This window comes from Bubalus bubalis, chromosome 1 (assembly GCF_019923935.1).
Source record: "Bubalus bubalis isolate 160015118507 breed Murrah chromosome 1, NDDB_SH_1, whole genome shotgun sequence".
NCBI classification, from domain to species: domain Eukaryota; kingdom Metazoa; phylum Chordata; class Mammalia; order Artiodactyla; family Bovidae; genus Bubalus; species Bubalus bubalis.
Genome location: NC_059157.1, coordinates 143,552,345 through 143,566,956, shown reverse-complemented (window position 1 = coordinate 143,566,956; position 14,612 = coordinate 143,552,345). Strand labels below are relative to the sequence as shown.

Genomic DNA, 14,612 nt, shown 5'->3' with positions numbered 1-14,612 from the left:
TTCATAATTTTATCCTATATTTATTCTAACAATCAGTTTTTTATATTTTCATTCTAATCATTGAGTGTTTCTGAACTGATTTGTAATTTCAGTTTGAAGTCTTCTAATCATTCCTCTTGGCATTATTAATCAGTCTGGAATATGGTGATATGAACACACTTTTTAACCCCCTGCCACTTTGAATGATAATGCTTGGATGGCCTTTAAGGAGAGCATACCTGGCTGTTCTCTCTTCAACACATTGGACTTAATGCCAACAATTTGAGAAGAAATGTTTAAACATCAAGTATTTCAGACTTCAAAACTAGTTTATGATCTTTCTACATCTTTATTTATTTTGAAAGATCTTTTTCTTCTTTTTTATAATTTCCTTCCTTTCCTCAGTGTAATCTTGTAATTATTTCTGGCTCTCCCTCCACACAAAAGACCTCAAAGTTGTAGGTGTGTCTCTGTACTTACCTCCTTTTTTTGTTACTCTTTCTTTTTGTCTTCCAAAAACCATCATAGGTTATTCTCTTTATATTTCTTTCCCATTGGGTACAGTATTTTTCTCAAAGTTAACTTTAAGCAAAGAAGCTATACTATGTGAGTATTTACCATTTCTCTTATGGCACCAAAATAAATAGAGTAGAAGGTGTAACTTTGATAGCCTTTTGATACTATAGAAGACATATGGGTGCCCCAAGCACTAACCAAACAAAAGAGCTTTTAGTAATTAACTAAACTCACCTAAATCACAGGGCAAAATTAAATTGTATTTCAAATAACTTACTCTTTTTGTCATTTTTTCATTGCAAACATTTATCAAATGGTATTAAAGAATGGTCTGAACAAATATTCAGTGGCTAGAATGAATGCATAACATTTTGGGGGTTAATAAGCAGATTAGTTTGGCTGGAACAGAGTGCTGAAAGCATTTTAAGGAAAAGTAATTTAGGTAAAGGCTAAAATCAACCAATCACCATAAGGTATTACAACTTTAAAAAGGTGGGCACCCATAACTGTTACTTGGTGTCTTTACAACATGTTAATTTTCATGGGTGGGGGACTGGGGTTCTTGCTAAGGTTGCTTCAATTCATCTTAAAATTAAACACTCTGGAGACCGTTCTTTAACAACTCTTTTGGGTCATTCCAAAACACCTCTGTTATGGAGACTAATACTCTTTGATTCTGAGCCAAAAGCATGGTTTTCAGATGTTACAATTACCTGTTCAGCTTCTTGGGGGCAATTATTTGAAAGGAGTAAATGCTCTGGCTACAATTGCCTCTGTGGGAGTCACAGTAATTGCCATTCATCAGGGCAGCAACCTGCTGAGGGCATCAATTCATAAACTCTGAGCCATCAATAAACTGGAACCTGGGCCCCTGGTGCCAACATTCTTTACACAATGAAATATTATTACTGGCAATTAGGTAAACAATGAGCCAACCCGGAAATGGAAGAGAGGTTGCCAAGGACTGCCTTAGCGCGTCATCCACAGATGTCTTAAATCTTTTCCTGCGAGAGAAACACCTTGGGATAACTCTTTCTACACCACCAGGATCCAAACTATCACAAAAACATTCACAGATCAAAGAAAAAGGGAAATGGTAAAAAGTGAGTTTTTGTTTTAAACAGGAAATGTGGTATGGGGGCAGTAGACAAGAGCCTTCCTATCATAGCTGTCCATAGATACCAGCTACCTTTGCGCGGGCTGGTGTAGGGTAGGGTAGGGAGAACAGGGGCTATGTAACTGAACTCGAGGCCACTAACCCCAAGCCACCGTACTGGGGCAAACTCAGTGAGGTACACAAGGTGGACATTATCTTTTCTGTTATTGCTGCTGTTTTTAAAGAGAGGAGGGGATTGAGGTCAGAGGCACTAAATTACCACTCAGATTACTGAAGTCACTCACAGATCAGTGCTGTTGTCTACTTATGTCAGATTCCCCCAGTTAAGGTGCTCTGACCAGTCTAGAAGCACATTTCCAACTCACCCCACACCTACCACTTAGCCCTTGGGCCCCAACTTTTCCCCCTCAGTGCCATTCTTCTTCCAGGGCTCTGACTTTGGGGCACAGGGTGACATGGCAGTAAGGGAGAGCAGGGGGAACTTCCAGTGAAGCCGGCTTCTCATGCTGAAGCCGGAAGATGAAGGGGTAAAACCCAAGGCACCATCAGCAGCTTCAGACAGAGACAGGGCTGTAAAAGTTATTCGAACTGACAAACACAATGGTCAGGTTGAAATGCAATCAGGAAGTTGACGTGTGATGAATGTTGGGGATGTTTTATGAAGTGAAAAAGAAAGTAACTCCAGAACCAGATAATTCTAGTCATTTTTCTGTCTGAGTTGTAATTGATGAGTCCCTCATCGACGCTCCTGTTGTTTTTACCCAAATAAATAATGCCCCTGAAAGCTATTTGATGGAATGGAGTACTGCTAAAACAGGGGAAATCTGTGAGAACAGAGGTGGTGGGAGGTCAGGAATTTTTAAAAGGCACCGTTAGAGAAACGCTGTGGTTTGGGGCATGTTCCTAAGGTAAGGCAGTGCACCCTTAGCCAGGAAATTCTTTTGACTGATAAATCATATTTTATTTTTATACGACTTTTAAGTTTATTAAACTCATTTTATGTATCAAACAAGTTTAGTATGGATGAAATACCTTTCTGAAAACTAAGCAGGGAGCAGCAGTCTAGCGGTTAGAGCACAAGATGGAGACTCAGGAATTCTTTATTTTATTTTCACCTCCTCCACAAAAACTCATAACTTAATGTGATCTGGGCAGAAGAGTAAATGGTTTTTCTTCTCTTTCTCTCATCAGAAAAACAAAGTAAAGCAAAAACAGACTTCTTCATCCTCTTCAAAGCACTTACTCTATTCTTGCTTGCTCTCCTCTCTTATTTTCCTTTTTCTCCGTTTCTTTGGTTTGTAAGCCAACTCAAATGTCTGGAGGGACTATGACAGGGTATAAGAAGGATAGATACTCTTTGCAGGTCTTTTAAGACCACTTCACATTTAAAAGAAAATGTCAAAGACAGGGCAAACCCTAATGAAAAGTTCAAATTATATTTGACCTTCACTTAGAATTAGACTTCCCTGGTGGCTCAGATGGTAAAGCATCTTCCTACAATGCAGGAGACTCCGGTTCAATTCCTAGGTTGGGAAGATCTCTTGGAGAAGGAAATGGCACCCCACTCTAGTACTCTTGCCTGGAAAACCCCATGGACGGAGGAGCCTGGTAGGCTATAGTCCATGGGATCTCAAAGAGTCGGACACGACTGAGCAACTTCACTTTCACTCAGAATAGAAACAGTGTTAAGTGAATAGGATCTTGCGAGCCAAGTATATGTAAAAATTTCTGCAGAATTTCCTATAGAATCTCTATAGAAAATGTTCTAAGGTTGTCCTAACTCCTGGGTGTAAGATTCTTAGACTCAAGAGAGGAAATAAATGTTAAAAATAACTATCTAGCAAAATGAGGAGAAGGGGACAACAGAGGATAAGATGATTGGATGGCATCACTGACTCAATGGACTTGAGTTTTAGTAAACTCTGGGAGTTGGTGATGGACAGGGAGGCCTGGGGTGCTGCAGTCCATGGGGTCGCAAAGTCGGACACGACTGTGACTGAACCGACTGACTGATCTAGTAAATTACTTCCCAGGTTCAAGAATATCCTGGTGTAGCCCATGTCTAAAATTAAGCAAGTAAAACACATCTCAGAAGAATTACTTTAGATTTTTAAAACCACTTTGGAATTAGTAAACGTTTTTGTAAGATGTGATTTACTTTTTTATTAATACTACTTTTCTGTGAATTTAAATACCTCATTATTTTCTCCCTCACTAGATGACAAACTTTTGAGAACAAGGATTATATGTTTTATTTATTATTGATTTCCCATGGCTTCTGACACTGTTGATTGACAGTCTGAAGTATTTGACTTTAAGCTAAAGGATTTTTCCCTCCTGGAAGTATGAAAATTTCCTATTTTTCTTTAAAAAAATGACATCACAGACATAAACTGATAAGATCAAAATTATCAGGAATCTAGAAATAAACTATTTATTTCATATTTATATTTTATAGTATTTATTTTATAAAGTTCACAGTCCTTTACTCAGTGAGTGTCTTTAGAATGAGTTGACAGAATCTCTCCCTTGATTTTTTAGATTTTAATCTAATCTTTGCTATTTTATATTAACTTTGGTTAAACATACAACTCTCAAAGTCCTTTCCTTTGTTTATGAACCTACATGCTAATGCCAAATACACATGACTAGTTATTTCCATTTAGAACCTTCATCAAAACTGCTAGACTGGAGGGAGTTTCAGAGACAAGGAGACCCTAGCTTATACTGAGCCTAATGGTTTGTTTGAACATATCCTGTACACTGACATCTCCAGCACAGAATTTGGGATTAACTACTAACAGTTTTAAATTATCTATTGCTCATGGATGGATATTTTTTTCTAAAATAGATGATAAGATCCCTGAATGTATAACTTACATTATTGATAGCATTTAACCCAACTCTAAAAGTTGAAGGCAATCTCATTTATCCAAGATTTCACAAACCAGAGTACAGCAGATTAATAAAAAAATAATTTTTTAACCTCGTACTAATAAAATTCTGTGATGTATGTGTGTGCAACTAATAAAATATAAGTGGCATGCTGAAGACTTCTAGGTACAGGAAAATAAGATTTTTCATTGTGTTTTTAAATAAATCTGTTAGTCACTTATTTTAATTGTTAGTTGAGCATTCCATTACATGAAAAGAAATGCTTTCAAAATATGTTTCTGACTCAATAAGAAAATATTCAACTCTTACCTTCTGATTTATCGTTAGGAAGAGTGTGGTCATCATGTATGCGTCACAAGGTTGGTAAGCAAAATTAACCTTGAAGAACAAAGTGTTTACAATGCTGACAGAACAAACACAATTCTCTACAACAAATTGAACGACTCAATTTGTCTCAATAATGTCTTAATAATTCAAGTCACTCATTAAAAGGTAAGTTTTAAAGTAAACTTGAGTATCATAGGAAAACTCTGCTTTTTCACTCAAAATAGGCTGAAACTCCTTTATGATTACTATAAAAAGATTAACTATAGATATGTACAGACTTCCCTTGTGGCTCAGATGGTAAAGTGTCTGCCTGCAATACGGGAGACCCAGGTTTGATCCCTAGGTTGGGAAGATCTCCTGGAGAAGGAAATGGCAACCCACTCCAGTATTCCTGCCTGGAGAATCCCAAGGATGGAGGAGCCTGGGAGGCTACAGTCCATGGGGTTGCAAAGAGTAGGACACGACTGAGCGACTTCACTTCACTTCACTTCATAGATATGTACATTTTTTTCCTCTAAGATTCTCTCTCCCCACCCCCCAGCAAAAGTCTAATACTTAATCCAGTGCTTCAGATTTTCTAAAATCTTATGTCAGCAGGTTTTTCATTAAATTTTGTAATTAGGTAGCTTTGCAATTTATGGTTCATGAATTTAACTGTGGTTGTATTCATTATTGAATCAAAGACTTCATGGCCTTTAGTAATTTATTTCTGTGTAATATGTTCTTTCCATCTCTCAAGATATTCTCACAGGTAGCCAGACTCTTTTACCCATTTTCCATGAATAAGGATGGCATTTGCTCCTGGCAGCCATCCTGTGACCAAGAGAAGAATCAGTCTGAAAAGCTAATACTATGGCATAAGAGCAAAAAGATTATTGTCCTACCTCTAAACTTCCTTTAACATAAGTTATTGTTGTTTAGTTGCTAAGTCATATCTGACTCTTTCACAACTCCATGGACTGTAGCCCGCCAGTCCACTCCAGTATTCTTGCCACTTGCTTCTTCAGGGGATCTTCCCTACCCAGGGATCTAATCTATGTTTCCTGCATTGGCAGGCAGATTCTTTACCACTGAACCACCAGGGAAGCCCTTTAACATAAGTAAAATAATTTTATTAATATTTCAGCTTAAGTTTATTTTTCAGTGACTTAGAGACAAGTATTAACTAGGACAATGCTCAAAGAAAAAGAGAGAAAAAGGGTAACACAGAGAAACTACTCAAATTATAATTTTTCCATGGTTATCAGCTAGATTTAACCCAAGTTATTCCAACATAAGAGTTAACATAAAAACAATAATCATAGACCAAAGAGACAAGCAATAAAAATAACTCTAGGGGCCTCTCTAGTGGCTCAGTGGGAGCCACCTATCAATCCACCTATCAGTGCAGGAGACACGAGTCTGATCCCTGGTCCAGGAAGATCCCACACGCCACAGAGCAACTAAGCCCATAAGCCACAACTATTCAGCCTGTGTTCTAGACCCTGGGAGCCACAACTGCTGAGCCCACGTGCTGCAACTGCTGAAGCTCGCACACTCTAGAGCTGGTGTTCCCAAACAAGAGAAGCCATCACAATAAGCCTGCACCGCACTGCAGCTAGAGAGTAATCCCCACTTGTCTCAGCTGGAGAAAGGCTCAAGTAGAAACAAAGACTCAACACAGCCAAAAATAAGTAGATAAATAAAACTTCAGAGGTGGTTGCAAGAGTGGTAGGTTGCTCTATTGGTGGTCCTGTACTTGCCAGCTGCTACTGCCATTATTCTTGCTATTTTTAAAATCTTCAATTTCCTCTTCAATAGATGAGGAATAGCTTTATTGTATGAATCAAGTAATTGTTGTCTAATGAATTCAGAATGTGGTTCCTTTGCTTCACAAAGAGTTGAAGCAATCTGTTACCAATTTTTTTTAAATTTCTACATGGCTACCTAAGAACAAAGAAAGAATAATTTCTCAGCCTTCATATAATACTAACAATCACTCAGGTGATTGCCTTAGTGCACCATTGAAGATTTTACTTTCATCATCATTTGACTCATCTAACTAATGGGTAAAACCCTTGTGCTTTGACAGTTTCTAAGCTTTGTTTTCTCTTTCCTTCATATGTGGCCAATGGCTGTTGACTATTACAACATACAATATGCATTTTTCTTTTTTGTCTTCTAGTCTTTAGTAAAGTATTATTTCAGTATCTTTTTTTAGGCAACAGATAGAGCAGTCTGGAATCAAGTTGCCTGGGTTCGAAACCTGGCTCTTAATTACAAGCTCTTAGGCAGGTAACAATCTCTCTGTGCACTAATTTCCTCAATTAATAAAATAAGGAATAAGTGCAATCTATCTTATCAGATATCATGAGTAAATATATGTAAAGTAGTTAGAATAATACCTCACACATCATAAATTATTAGCTATTCATTCATTCAACAAATAACTCATTGGCATCCTAATATGGGTAAGGTATTGTCCTGGGGGACTTCCCAGGTGGCTCAGTGGTAAAGAATCCACCTGCCAAGGAAGGAGATGCAGGTGTAATCCCTGGGTCAGGAAGATCCCTTGGAGAAGCCAATGGAAACCTACTTCAGTATTCTTGCCTGAGAAATCCGACAGGTGGAGGAGGCTGGCGGGCTACACTTTCCATAGGGTTGCGAAAGAGTCAGACATGACTCAGTAACTCAACAACAATTGTCCTGGGACTTGTGAAAATGCAGGATCTTTCATGCCTTCAAGTAGTTAACTGTCTAGTATTGGAGATAAGACACAAAGTGGCGGATTCATTTTGATATTTGGCAAATCTAATACAGTTATGTAAAGTTTAAAAATAAAATAAAATTAAAAAAAAAAAAGAAAAAAGAAAAAAGCAACAATGTAGATAGCATTTTAAAAATACTTAATTATATTACCATGGATGTGAGTCTGAGTGAACTCCGGGAGTTGGTGATGGACAGGGAGGTCTGGCGTGCTGCGATTCATGGGGTCACAAAGAGTTGACACGACTGAGCGACTGAACTGAACTGAAGAACAGGAGAGAAGAAAATGCTAGTATTGTTTTTCCCTTGTATTCATGTAATTTTTGTAGTGTTCTGATTTAGCATTTTTCCATTGCTATGTAGATTCTTTGGTCAAAGCTTGCTTGTTTCTTATTGCCTGTTTTCCTATTTATCTACATGCAAAAGTGCCACAGGGTATTATAGTAGCAAGCAAGGATGCTAAAGAAAATATTAAAACATGTAAAACATATTGTGGCCTTCTCCCTGATCACTAATTGAGTAAAACTCCTCTCCTTTGTGACTTATTGTACCTTAGAAATACTAAATCTGAAAGATCATATTCTGTTGAGTTTTGAATCTTCAGGATCTAATAAAATGTCCCTGATTTAAGAGACCCAGTCAATTAGAACATTACTTTCTCCTGGTCATGGTGATTGGTTCAGAAAAAGGGAAAATTACCCAAATAAGATTCAGAAATTTTCTGCCGGAACAATTGTTGAAAGATTCATTCTGTCTACTCATTTTGCCAAGCTGTTAGACTATGAGATCGACTTGCCAACGACCATCTTGCTGCCACCTGGAGAAAGTCTGAGAAGGAAGCAGAGCAGAGGCAAGAGAGCTGGAGACATAAAGAAAGACTGAGAACACTGAAATGCAAAATTTGGCTACATTTGGCCCACTTGGCCTTCCCAAGTAAAAAGTAAATACACTCTCTCTTTGTTTAAAACCAGTTTGGATAAAGATGCTGTTTGTGCCTGTATAAGACCCAGAGTATGTGTTGTTATTATTATTCACATGATTTTTTTTTGTAAGTAAATATTTCTAAAACATAGTCTTAGTCTTTGAATAGTTATGGAAATGAAACAATCATCAACATTTCCATCACCCCATCCAAACCACCATTCTCAACATTGTTATTTGCATAGGGCTTTACAGTTTACAAAAAATTTCTTCTGTCACATTGGAACCTAATTGCAATCCAATCATCAAGTAGGGAAGCATTAATACTTTATGTGCAAGAAAACTAAGGCTTAGATCAAGTTAAGTAATTTTCTTAGCTTAGTTCATTTTAGTAGATGAATATCTCTTTTCAAAAGCTTAATTTTCCATCATAAAAATATATATTGACTTAGTCTTGTATACAAGATGAAACAACAGACCTAGATTTACCCTCTTGTGTTAAACAACTAGAAAACCAGGGTGTTGGGAGGACTATACACAGTTGACGCTCGAACAGCCTAAGAGTTACTGGTCTCAACTCCATGCCCAGTCAAAAATCCACATATAAATTTACAGCCTTCCATATTCTAGAGTCGGACACGACTTAGTGACTAAACCACCACCACCACTCCGTATACATGATTGTATCTGCAGATTCAACTGTCCGTGCTTGTGTAGTATTTATTGGAAAAAAAAATTCATGTGTAAGGGGCTTCCCAGTTGGCACAGTGGTAAAGAATCTGCCTGGCAGTGCAGGAGAAGCAAGAAATGAAGGTTTGATCCCTGGGTCAGGAAGATCCCCTGGAGTAGGAAATGGAAACCCACTCCAGTGTTCTTTCCTGGAAAATCTGATGGACAGAGGAGCCTGGTAGGATACATTCCATGGAGTCAAAGAGTTGGACATAACTGAGCCACTGAGCACACACACACATAAGTAGACCCTTGCAGTTCAAACCCATGTTGTTCAAGAGTCAACTACACATACACAAAGTTTCAACAATTTTCAGACAGCACAACACAACCACAGGACTATAATCTCTGGGAGAAGAGAAACAAGGTGAAGCATACAGTCATACCAGCCAAATGTCCAGGGGCAGAGTTTTTAGGCTGCAAATCAGGGAAAAAAATTCAAAAATGACTTACAGTCTCTCTAAGTTCAGAAAACAATTCAGGGAGACCACTGAACTAAAGTGAAAGTGTTAGACACTCAGTCGTGTCTGACTCTTTGTGACCCCATGACTGTAGCCCGCCAGGCTCCTCTGTCCATGGAATTTTCCAGGCAAGAACACTGGAGTGGGTAGCCATACCCTTCTCCAGGGGATTTTTCCAACCTAGGGATCAAACCTGCAGCTCCTGCATCTCTTGCATTGCAGGTAGATTCTTTACGATCTGAGCCACTGGGAAAGCCACAATTTAAAAGTAGAGTATGCAAAGAAATAGAGGAAAACAACAGAATGGGAAAGACTAGGGATCTCTTCAAGAAAATCAGAGATACCAAAGGAACATTTCATGCAAAGATGGGCCCGATAAAGGACAGAAATGGTATGGACCTAACAGAAGCAGAAGATATTAAGAAGAGGTGGCAAGAATACACAGAAGAACTGTACAAAAAAGATCTTCACGACCCAGATAATCACGATGGTGTGATCATTCACCTAGAGCCAGATATCCTGGAATGTGAAGTCAAGTGGGCCTTAGAAAGCATCACTATGAACAAAACTAGTGGAGGTGATGGAATTCCAGTTGAGCTATTTCAAATCCTGAAAGATGATGCTGTGAAAGTGCTGCACTCAATATGCCAGCAAATTTGGAAAACTCAGCAGTGGCCACAGGACTGGAAAAGGTCAATTTTCATTCCAATCCCAAAGAAAGGCAATGCCAAAGAATGCTCAAACTACCGCACAATTGCACTCATCTCACATGCTAGTAAAGTAATGCTCAAAATTCTCCAAGCCAGGCTTCAGCAATATGTGAACCGTGAACTTCCTGATGTTCAAGCTGGTTTTAGAAAAGGCAGAGGAACAAGAGGTCAAATTGCCAACATCCGCTGGATCATGGAAAAAGCAAGAGACTTCCAGAAAAGCATTTCTGCTTTACTGACTATGCCAAAGCCTTTGACTGTGTGGATCACAATAAACTGTGGAAAATTCTGAAAGAGATGGGAATACCAGACCACCTGATCTGCCTCTTGAGAAATTTGTATGCAGGTCAGGAAGCAACAGTTAAAACTGGACATGGAACAGCAGACTGGTTCCAAATAGGAAAAGGAGTTCGTCAAGGCTGTATATTGTCACCCTGTTTATTTAACTTATATGCAGAGTACATCATGAGAAACGCTGGACTGGAAGAAACACAAGCTGGAATCAAGATTGCCGGGAGAAATATCAATAACCTGAGATATGCAGATGACACCACCCTTATGGCAGAAAGTGAAGAGGAACTCAAAAGCCTCTTAGTGAAGTGAAAGTGGAGAGTGAAAAAGTTGGCTTAAAGCTCAACATTCAGAAAACGAAGATCATGGCATCCGGTCCCATCACTTCCTGGAAAATAGATGGGGAAAGAGTGGAAACAGTGTCAGAATTTATTTTTCTGGGCTCCAAAATCACTGCAGATGGTGACTGCAGCCTTGAAATTAAAAGACGCTTACTCCTTGGAAGAAAAGTTATGATCAACCTAGATAGCATATTCAAAAGCAGAGACATTCCTTTGCCAACAAAGGTCCATCTAGTCAAGGCTATGGTTTTTCCTGTAGTCATGTATGGAAGTGAGAGTTGGACTGTGAAGAAGGCTGAGCACTGAAGAATTGATGCTTTTGAAGTGTGGTGTTGGAGAAGACTCTTGAGAGTCCCTTGGACTGCAAGGAGATCCAACCAGTCCATTCTAAAGGAGATCAGCACTGGGATTTCTTTGGAAGGAATGATGCTAAGGCTGAAACTCCAGTACTTTGGCCACCTCATGTGGAGAGTTGACTCATTGGAAAAGACTCTGATGCTGGGAGGGATTGGGGGCAGGAGGAGAAGGGGACGACAGAGGATGAGATGGCTGGATGGCATCACTGACTCTATGGATGTGAGTCTGAGTGAACTCCGGGAGTTGGTGATGGACAGGGAGGCCTGGCGTGCTGTGATTCATGGGGTCGCAAAGAGTCAGACACGACTGAGTGACTGATCTGATCTGATCTGATCAGAAAGGAGGACATTTCAGGGAAAGACTCCCTCCTGCACAGAGAAAAAGTCCAAAGATCTGCAGAGGAAAGCTTCCATTTTTGGCTGAGTACTAACTGGTGCCAGCTGAAAGAAAATGGTCCAAGTTCAGAGAAACAGCCACCAGAAAGGAGTAGGTAGAACAATTCCTGATGCTTACATCAGTCTGAGAGTAGTTTTGAGTTCCTATCAGCCAGAGTAGAAAAAAATTAGATTACAGTAATAGGTTAGAATCCTTGGTAGGGTCATGCACTGGTGGTGGACTGAATCAGCTCTATACCAAAGGATCCTCTAGTTCCCTGACCAGAGATAGAACCCAGGCCCCCTGCCTAGGGTCTTAGCCACTAGACCACCAGCGAAGTCCTGGCTTCCATTCTAGAAAAATTTAAAAGCAAGTCTCAACATGAGCTAATAAATTTTAAGTAAGCTAACTGTACACCAAAACAAAATTTAACTCTATTTAAAGGAATACAATATGGCCCAACTGTCAACAAGGGAGAATTTACAACATCCAGCATACATTAAAAAAAAAAATTACCAGACATGCAAGTAAGCAGGAAAATACAATATCTCACCAGAAGAAAATCAATCAGCAAAAACAGTCCTAGAAATGAAAGAGATAATGGAATTACCAGAAAAGCAAACTGAAATAGTGCTTTCACTATTCAACATAAAAAAAAAATCAGTGACCTATGAGACAATATCAAGCAGTCTAGTACATGTGTAATTTTATTTCAGGAGATATGAGAGAAAGGAATAGAAAAAAAGTATTTGAAGAAATAATGTTATTAAAAAAAATTTGATCCAAGTAATCTGCCTACCAATATAAGAAGTACAAAGAATCTCAAGGAAAATAAACATGTGTGATATATACAATGAAATATTACTCAGCCATAAAAAGTGTGAAATCTTATGATTTACAACCACATGGATGGACCTAAAGGGTATTATTCTGAGTGAAATAAGCCAAAGAAAGACAAATTCTATATGATTTCACTTAAATGGGGACTTGAAAACCAAAACCAATGAACCAACATAACAAAAGAGAAAACAGAATAATAGATACAGAGAACAAACATAGTTATCAGAGGGGAAGGGGTTTGGAGGAGGGAGATTAAGAGGTACAAACTTGCAGTTGCAGAATAAATGAGTCATGGGTATGAAATGTACAGTGCGAAATATAGCCAATAATTAGGTAATATCTTCATATGGTGACATATTGTGACTAGACTTATTGTGTGATCTTTTTGAAATGTATAGAGGTTATCTGATCACTATAGTGTATAACAGAAACTAACACAGTGTGGTGGGTCAATTATACTTCAAAAACAAACTCACAAAGAAATTAGACTTATGGTTAGTAGAGGTAGAGGTTGGGTGGGATGAATTGGGTGGAGGCAGTCAAAGGGTATAAATTCCAGTTATAAGATAAATAAGAATGTAATGTACATGACAATACAATTAAGACTTGTTTGTTACACATGAAAGTTGTTCAGAGAATAAACCGTTAAGAGTTCTCATTACAAGAAAAAAATTTTTTTCCCATTTTTTATTTTTCTATCTATATGAGATGATGGATGTTCACTAAACTTATTGTGATAATCACTTCATGATGTATGTAAATCAAGCCGTTATGCTGTATACCTTAAATTTATACAGTGCTATATGTCAATTATATCTCAATAAAACTGGGAGGAAAATGAGCACTAATTTATGTAAAAAGTTTGTTGATTTTAAGGCAAAAGCCCAAAGATTGGGAATATATTTCTTCCTGATATAGTGTATTGTCATTGTTGGAAATGTTTGTGCTCTCTTCCTCTGCTAGAAGGTTTTCTTAGGTTCTAAGAGTGTTTAATGACAACCAAGGTGTATGTTAAAGAGTGGTGAGGTAGGAATAGTCAAGGCTAGACATCTATCTGCATATAGTACAAGATATCTTCTCTAATACCATTAAAAGGTTTCAGTCAATTATATGGTTTCCCTATATACGGTTTGTCATAGTTACTGCCTTTAATATTTAGACCTATGGATATAAAAGAAATATTACTCTCTTCTATCTGGATCAACACTCATTAAAATAGCCTTTACCTCTGATCACAATAATAATACATTTCTAATATTTAAAAAGTTCATAGAGATACATGCATAGGACTACATAATTTCTTCCAGAGAAATGAATGAAATTAGGTGAGGCTATAGGGTAATTTTATTTAATTGTTATATTTTGTTCTATCTTTTGTATCAGATCAGATCAGATCAGTCACTCAGTCGTGTCTGACTCTTTGCAACACCATGAATCGCAGCACGCCAGGCCTCCCTGTCCATCACCAACTCCTGGAGTTCACTCAGACTCACGTCCATCAAGTCAGTGATGCCATCCAGCCATCTCATCCTCTGGCGTCCCCTTCTCTTCTTGCCCCCAATCCCTCCCAGCATCAGAGTCTTTTCCAATGAGTCAACTCTTCGCATCAGGTGGCCAAAGTATTGGAGTTTCAGCTTTAGCATCATTCCTTCCAAAGAAATCCCAGGGCTGATCTCCTTTAGAATGGACTGGTTGGATCTCCTTGCAGTCCAAGGGACTCTCAAAAGTCTTCTCCAACACCACAGTTCAAAAGCATCAATTCTTCAGCGCTCAGCCTTCTTCACAGTCCAACTCTCACTTCCATACATGACCACAGGAAAAACCATAGCCTTGACTAGATGAACCTTTGTTGGCAAAGTAATGTCTCTGCTTTTGAATAGGCTGTCTAAGTTGGTCATAACTTTCCTTCCAAGGAGTAAGTGTCTTTTAATTTCATGGCTGCAGTCACCATCTGTAGTGATTTTGGAGCCCAGAAAAATAAAATCTGACACTGTTTCCACTCTTTCCC

General features: G+C 38.5%; 1 long non-coding RNA gene across 1 annotated transcript; it reads left to right on the top strand.

Moving 5' to 3' along the window:
- The first annotated feature begins 1,034 nt into the window (after positions 1–1,034).
- On the top strand, positions 1,035–8,638 carry LOC123334426. The gene is made up of 3 exons (XR_006552261.2): positions 1,035–1,598; positions 4,835–4,999; positions 8,351–8,638. It is a non-coding gene; the product is annotated as an uncharacterized LOC123334426 (long non-coding RNA).
- Positions 8,639–14,612: the final 5,974 nt, after the last annotated feature.